A 7,323-nucleotide genomic window follows, 5' to 3' on the forward strand; every position below is an offset into this window, starting at 1 on the left:
GAAAAATGACAATGATTTACAAGTTAAACGAATTCAATGTGAGTCTAATTCTGATTCAGAATTTCATATTGGAACTGATTTACAAGGTAAACAAAATTTGTGTACCGAAAAATACAGAGCTTATTAAGAAAATCCAACATGAAGCCGTTTTTCTGTTCATTCGGGTAATACCAAGATGTATAATTATTTGAAACAGTAGTATTGATGGTTGGGAATGAAATGGGATATATCAGAGTTTGTATCGAAATGTTTGATTTGTCAACAAGTCAAAACTGAACATCAAGTACCATCTGGGTTGTTGCAGCCTATATTGATTCCCGAGTGGAAATGAGATAGAGTCACTATGGATTTTGTATCGGGACTACTCCTAACTCTGAAAAAGAAAGATGCTATTTGTGTTTTCATGGACCGGCTAACAAAATCTGCTCATTTCATACCGGTACGTACAGATTCCTCTATGGATAGACTAGCTGAATTGTTCTTGTTTGAAATCGTACGATTACATTGTGTACAATTGTCTATAATCTCCGATAGAGACTCGAGATTTACATCAAGATTTCGAGAAGAAATTACAAGAAGCTATTGGAACGAAATTAAATTTCAGTACAGCTTTTCATCCCCAGAATGGCAGTCAATCCAAAAGAATTATACAGATACTTGAAGATATGTAGTGTTGTTGCAATCTTGAGTTTGAAGGTAGCTGGGACAAATACTTGCCTCTAATTGAATTTGCTTATAACAACAGTTTCTAAACGAGTATAAAGATGGCACCGTACAAAGCTTTATATGGTCGTAAGTGTCAAACACCGTTATACTGGACTGAATTGAGTGAGAAAAAAATTCACGGGGTTGAATTGATTAGACAAACTGAAGAAAAAGAAAAAATGGTTCGTGACAGTCTAAAAGTAGCTTCAAAAAGACAGAAATCCTACGCAGATTTGAAACGTAGAGAGATTGAATTTCAAGTCGGGGATCGAGTATTTTTAAAAGTGTCACCATGGAAGAAAATTCCTCGTTTCGGCCGTAAAGGAAAATTACGTTCGCGATTCATCGGGCCCTAAGAAATTGCTGAAAGAATAGGGCCTATAGCATATTGACTATTTTTGCCATCTAAGTTAGAAAAGATGCATAATGTTTTTCATGTTTCGATGCTACGTCGATACATATCAGATCCGTCACATGTGATTTCCCCAGTAGATGTACAGATACAGTCTGATTTATCGTATATCGAAGAACCAATTAAGATTTTGGCCCGGGAGATTAAAGAATTGAGGAATAAACGTATGGCTCTTGTGAAGATTATAACAGCTCGATTTAGTCCCTATTCGAAACGGTGGTTTCGAGACCATGAATCTGAGTAAGAAAAATATTTTAAAAAATATTTTCTATGTTTATTATGTGTGAACATATATGTGTTAATTTTTCGTGTTTTAATTTTACTGTTTGGATGTCGATTTAATAAAAAGGGCTTAATCGCGTAAAGTGAAAAGTTGATAGTTTAACGTGAGAGTGGTTAATTGAATTTTTCTTTATAATATGATGAATTTATAATACAATTTGACCATAGTTTAAATGGATGGATGGTTTTGGTATTAAATAGCATGGTTTTATATTATTTTATAAGGTTAAAAATGTAATAATGTAATAATATGTTATTATAATAAAACAAACAAAAAAATGGCCATGCATTTTTGTTTATAGTTGGCTGAAGATACCAAAAGAAATAAAAGGAAAAAGAAAGCCACATTAGGCCATTAACAAGCTTGATTCAAGGTGAGTTTTAGCTCGGTTTTTGATAATTTTTACGTTTTTGATATCGTTGCTATGTTATCTATCAAACCCATGTCTCAATTTTTGAATTTGATGATCATTTTATTTTTTTCCATTATTGAAAGCTTGTGATTTTTTTTGTTTGATGCTGGAAAATAAGAGATATGTGATAGATTAACATGTTTTGTATTTGAAGTTTTGATAAATTTGAGTAATTAAGGCTAATTTGTAAAAATAATAAATTGAGGGACTACAATATGAAATAAATGAAATATATGGACTTGTATGAACATGGGTAGTATTTGGCCTAAGCATGATGTGTGCAAATTTTGCATGCTTTGTGTTTTGTGCAATTTGGACTAAATTATAAAAAAGTGTAAAATGTCAGGGGTAAAATGGTAATTTACCCATTTATGTGTTTTTGGGCTAAATTGAGTGAAATTATGTTTGAATGGGTTTAATTTGAATATGTTTAGATCAAGATCTAAAGAAATCAGATTTGGATCGGTGGAAAACCAAAGTTGTTGATTAGTCGTCCTATTTCGATTATCGTTGTCTGAGGTAAGTTTATAAGCAAATAAATGCTATAAAATTTTGAATATATGTGAATGTAGAATGCTGATTTAAATTTTATGAGCTTGTATATATATGATAGTCGAATGTGTTTATACTTGGGAACTATATTTACAAGTTCGTTTCGATAGAGATACGACGTCCGAAAGCCCGTATGAACCTTAGGAATAGCTAGGATACATATGTCATGACATAGGATTCTAGTATGTGATGTGCGAGTAAGACCATGGCATCGATATATGTGTGTGAGTCAGACCCTGTCTACGATAGTGGCATCGATATGTGATTACATGTAAGACCACATCTGGGACGTTGGCATTGTATGATATATGTGATTATCCGAGTATCCTATTCAATTTCAAATGGTTAAAACAGGCAATGATAAGTTGTGATCAAATGTGTAAAACAAGCTAAAGTGATCAGGTATGTGATAGCTTATTATATATTTGAAATAAGGTAAGTAGGTTACTTAATATGTGTTGCAAATTATGTATGATATAAATGAAAAATGTATGAGCATATGGAAAGTATATTCGGCCTTTTAATTATATAATGTGAATATTTATGTAATGATTCATGAATATATATATGAGTTTATGTATATTTGATTATATAATGGTATTATGGTTTTGAAATTAAATGTTACTTTAATAATAGATACATGTATATTCGGCCAAGGTAAAACTTGTATATGGAAGTATATATTATATATGAAATTATGATTTTGAAAATAAGTGTGATTATGATAGTATAAATTAGTTTGGTTAAGTTGAGTTGATATTAATATTGAGTTATTTATTTTCTTATGACTTACTAAGCTATGATAGCTTACTCTATGTGTGTTTTTGTTTGCCTTTGTTTTATAGATTTTGGAGTCTAGTTACGAGCTTGAGAATCGTCAACAAAGTCTATCACACTATCAATTGTTTCACTATTTTTATAAATTGAATTCGAATTTATGGCATGTAAAGGCTAGTTTATATATTTGATTTTGGGGTATGTAAATATGAGCCATACGAAAATGGCTTGTTTATTTTGTTAATTTTGGTTTCAAGGTTTGAATGAATTATAATTATGTTTTGGTTGGTGATTTTGGATGTGTGTTTGATTGATTCGGTTATGGTTCATGCATAGATAAAAATAATATATGTGAACTTGGTTGTTATGTTTTGTTAAGGTGTTATTATGTGACTCAGTATTAAAGTATATTATGGTTATATTTGATATGGTTGGAGTTTGATTTGGTATGAATATTATATGACAGGTATGAATGGTGTTTTGGTGATATGTTTGGATTTGGTTATTTGTGAGAAAATGGTGATTTGTTAAGGTATGATTATATTCGGTCATATCTAGTAAAAATCAAAGTATATGTTTATGACATGTCTATTGTGGATTGATTATTTAGGTACGGTTGGTGATGTTAAAGAATGAATGTGATTTATTTGTTAATTGGTTTGAACATTGGAAGTTATATTGATGAACGAATAGATATAGTTAAATGGCTAGATATAGGTACTTTGGATTGGTTTGAGCATGCAAATTTGGTATATTATGAATTGTAATTTATGTTTAAAAATGGTATGCTTAATATTAGCTACAGGCATGAAATTATATTAAAGAATGTTTATAATATAGGTTGGGTATATAAGTTAAATTATGTATAATTATATTCAGGAGTTTGAATGCTATGATGTTTTGGTCTTATGGTTCGAATGTGGGAACTATGATATAGCAAACATGGTTTTAAAGTATGTTAGTTTGGTTTGGAATTTGAATTAATAAAAGATATTGATAAGGTTAAAGTTTGAAACATGTTGTGCTTATGTAAGGAAGTGTACAAGCATGATTTGACTTTATTGTCTATATTTTTCATATGTGTTGAGTTAAATGTTTGTTTTTGATGTGCGTTATATATGTTGCGAAAATGGCTTATTATTTTATTAAGCTTTTATTTTTATGCTTTGATCAATTGATGGTTATGTTTGGTTGTGGTATTGATGTTTCGGCCATTTTGTATTTATATGTGAAATATGGTATACATATTTGCTAATGGTGATAAAGATATGTCAAAATATATGTGTATAGTATATTTTGTATGATGTGAAATTGTAGTTGAATATTTTGTTGAGTGATAGGCATGATATATAAATGGGTTGTATTTTGTAAATGACTATGATTTGAAGTATTGGCATTCAGTTATGTAGTGATTTAATAAGCATACATTAGTTGAAATATATTTGTAATATGTTTGACTTAATGTGCAAATTATGGTTGATATATATATGTATATTGATTTGTTTCTATGAAAGGTTATGTGTATAAAGTGATAGGTTGAAAATGATGAAAATTTAAGCATTGAATAAAGCTATGTTTTAGCATGATTACATTCGGCTAATATATTGAAAAATGACCAAATGAATAGTGATTTGGGCATTGGTTAAGCAAAAAGATTATATGAGTTTTATGTGGTGTATATATGTCCTACTTGGTTCAAATTTGATATTTGAGTAGTGTATAGGTTAGTCGTTAAATGATGAGTATAAGTTGATTGATTTTTAAGCTTATAATTCTGTCAAATAAGAATATCACTTTTATTATTTATGTATGAAATTCGACTTTCCTTATGGAAATGATTTTTGAAATTTTGTATGTATTTTAATGGATAGATTATTTAGTGTTCTTTGAAAATTTATTTAAATTCTTATGTTATGATTCGTAAAGAATTTAAATTAGTTATACATGTTAACATTTGATTGGTTTAAAAGTTTGAGCAAGTACATGCATACTATTGTTCAGAAATTGTGTCTCGTCCGGTAATACCTCGTAACCCCAATTCGGTGACAGATATGTGTCAGGGGTGTTACATTTGATTGGTATCAGAGCTATGGTTTAGTCGGTTCTAGGACTAATGTAGCATGTGTGAGCCTAGCTATACATGCCATATTTTATCCTGTGATAGTGTGATGACTCTTGACATTTGAAAATGTGTTTTTCATATAGTAAATGGATCCCGATCGAGTCGTAACAGATGACGTAGATGATAATGTGCTCGCTCCTGCTCAAGGGGTAGTCCCGGCTGATTCTAGGCCGATTTCAAGTAGTATAGAGGGGAAGGCTAAGCAAGCCTACTTCTAGTTAATGAATGAGTGGTTCACGAAGTTCGTTCAAATGAATCTGGCTACTCAACAACGTCCACCCCCTCAAGTTCTTGTAACTTCCCAAGTTATACGAAAAGAAAAGAAAAGAAAAGTTGATTTTAAAGCCAGAGATTTCTATGAGAGATCATCGGGTAAATCATTTCAATCTGCATCAAATAAATTCTGAGATGATTATGGCCATTCAAAAGCTAATATGGGACACTCGAGTAGAGATCGTACTAGATCACATTTGAACTTCTGAGCTTCAACTACTTTCAATGTTAGTGTTGAAAATGTCAGATCTGATTGACCTGAGTGCAAATGTTGTGGTAAAAGACATTCGGGTATTTGTAGATTAAATAATCAAGCTTGTTTCAGACGTGGATCCTTAGATCACTTTATCTGAGATTTTTCTGAGTCTGTTGAGCAAGAGATTATGCAAAATCCGAGATTGAGTAACACTTCAGCCAAGGGTAGATCTCCTAGAAATGTGGGAAATATGAGTAGCATTCAGAAAGGACCTAAAGACAGAGCAATTCGATCTGAGTTTTATGCACCTGCAAGAGCTTATGCTATTCGTGCTCATGAGGAGATTTCAATCCCAGATGATATTACTAATATATTCACTCTCTATGATACTAGTGTAATTGAATTGATTGATTTTGATTTGACTCATTCTTATGTACGTGAGACCTTAATATCCAGTAAGACTTTGCCTGTAGAGTCTGTTGAGTTTGTGATAAACTGTAATTTATACATATTTCTATCCCATGCTTAGTACATTTTGTGGATGATTTTTCCTTAGATTTGGTGAATTCGATGCTCCTAATGCCTTAATTTCATGTTTTATACTTAGGTGAGCATAGGAGAGTGAAAGGAATGTGAAACAGGCCAAAAATGGAGAAAATGGGCCAACGTATGAAATCAACATGGCCTGGACTTCCTCACACGGGTAGACTACACGGCCGTGTCAATTTGGCAGAATCGAAGCACGACTCACATGGGTAGGCCACATGCCCGTGCCTATTTAAAAGGCTTGACCATGGCCTAAAGTAATCGCACATGGGCGTGTCCTTATCGAGCCCAAGCAGATTCCTATTCGAAAAATGCCACTTTTGAGGGCTCTTAGGCATTCCAAAGCCTATAAATACACCCTAGAAGAGGAGAAAAGGGGGACGCACAAGATAAAGCAATGAATTGCTCAAGGAAAGCCGATCGATCCATCTTAGAAGCCGGATTCACCATCAAGACTGAAGATCTCCCTTCAAATTCCCTCAGGAGTTTTCGGTTTTCTTATGTTTTGTTATTTTTATTCTTTCAAGATGTTTTCTTTCATTAGTATGAAATAAAACCCCTAAATACCTAAGGGGAATGAAACCTAAGACGGATCTTGTTATTATTATATGAATTGTATGATAAATATTTTACTTGTTCTTAATTATGTGTTCTTAATTCTTGTTTTGATATTCCAGGATATTGATTCAAGTTAAGCTCTTATTCAGAGGAGGAATAGACCCTGTCTAAGAGTAAATTTGTCATAATTAAGCAGATTTGATTGTGCACCTGGAGATAGGGTAACAAGATTTTGTCGGATTAGGTTGAAACCTAATAAGGGGATCCATAGATCGAGTTAATGCAACCCTAGGGCGTTAATTAGAAAGAGATTTCAATTATTCAATCTAGGGTTAGACATTTTTAGTCTAGAGAGAGATAATAATATAACTTAGGGATCTCTACGGAACAAGTTGAATGAATAAATCATCCGATTCAGAGTCAAATAATAAGTGAAGTCTAGGTGGATTTTTCCTTAGGTATTGTCTTAATCAATCGAGTTTTCCAA

This window comes from Gossypium hirsutum, chromosome A12 (assembly GCF_007990345.1).
Source record: "Gossypium hirsutum isolate 1008001.06 chromosome A12, Gossypium_hirsutum_v2.1, whole genome shotgun sequence".
NCBI lineage: Eukaryota > Viridiplantae > Streptophyta > Magnoliopsida > Malvales > Malvaceae > Gossypium > Gossypium hirsutum.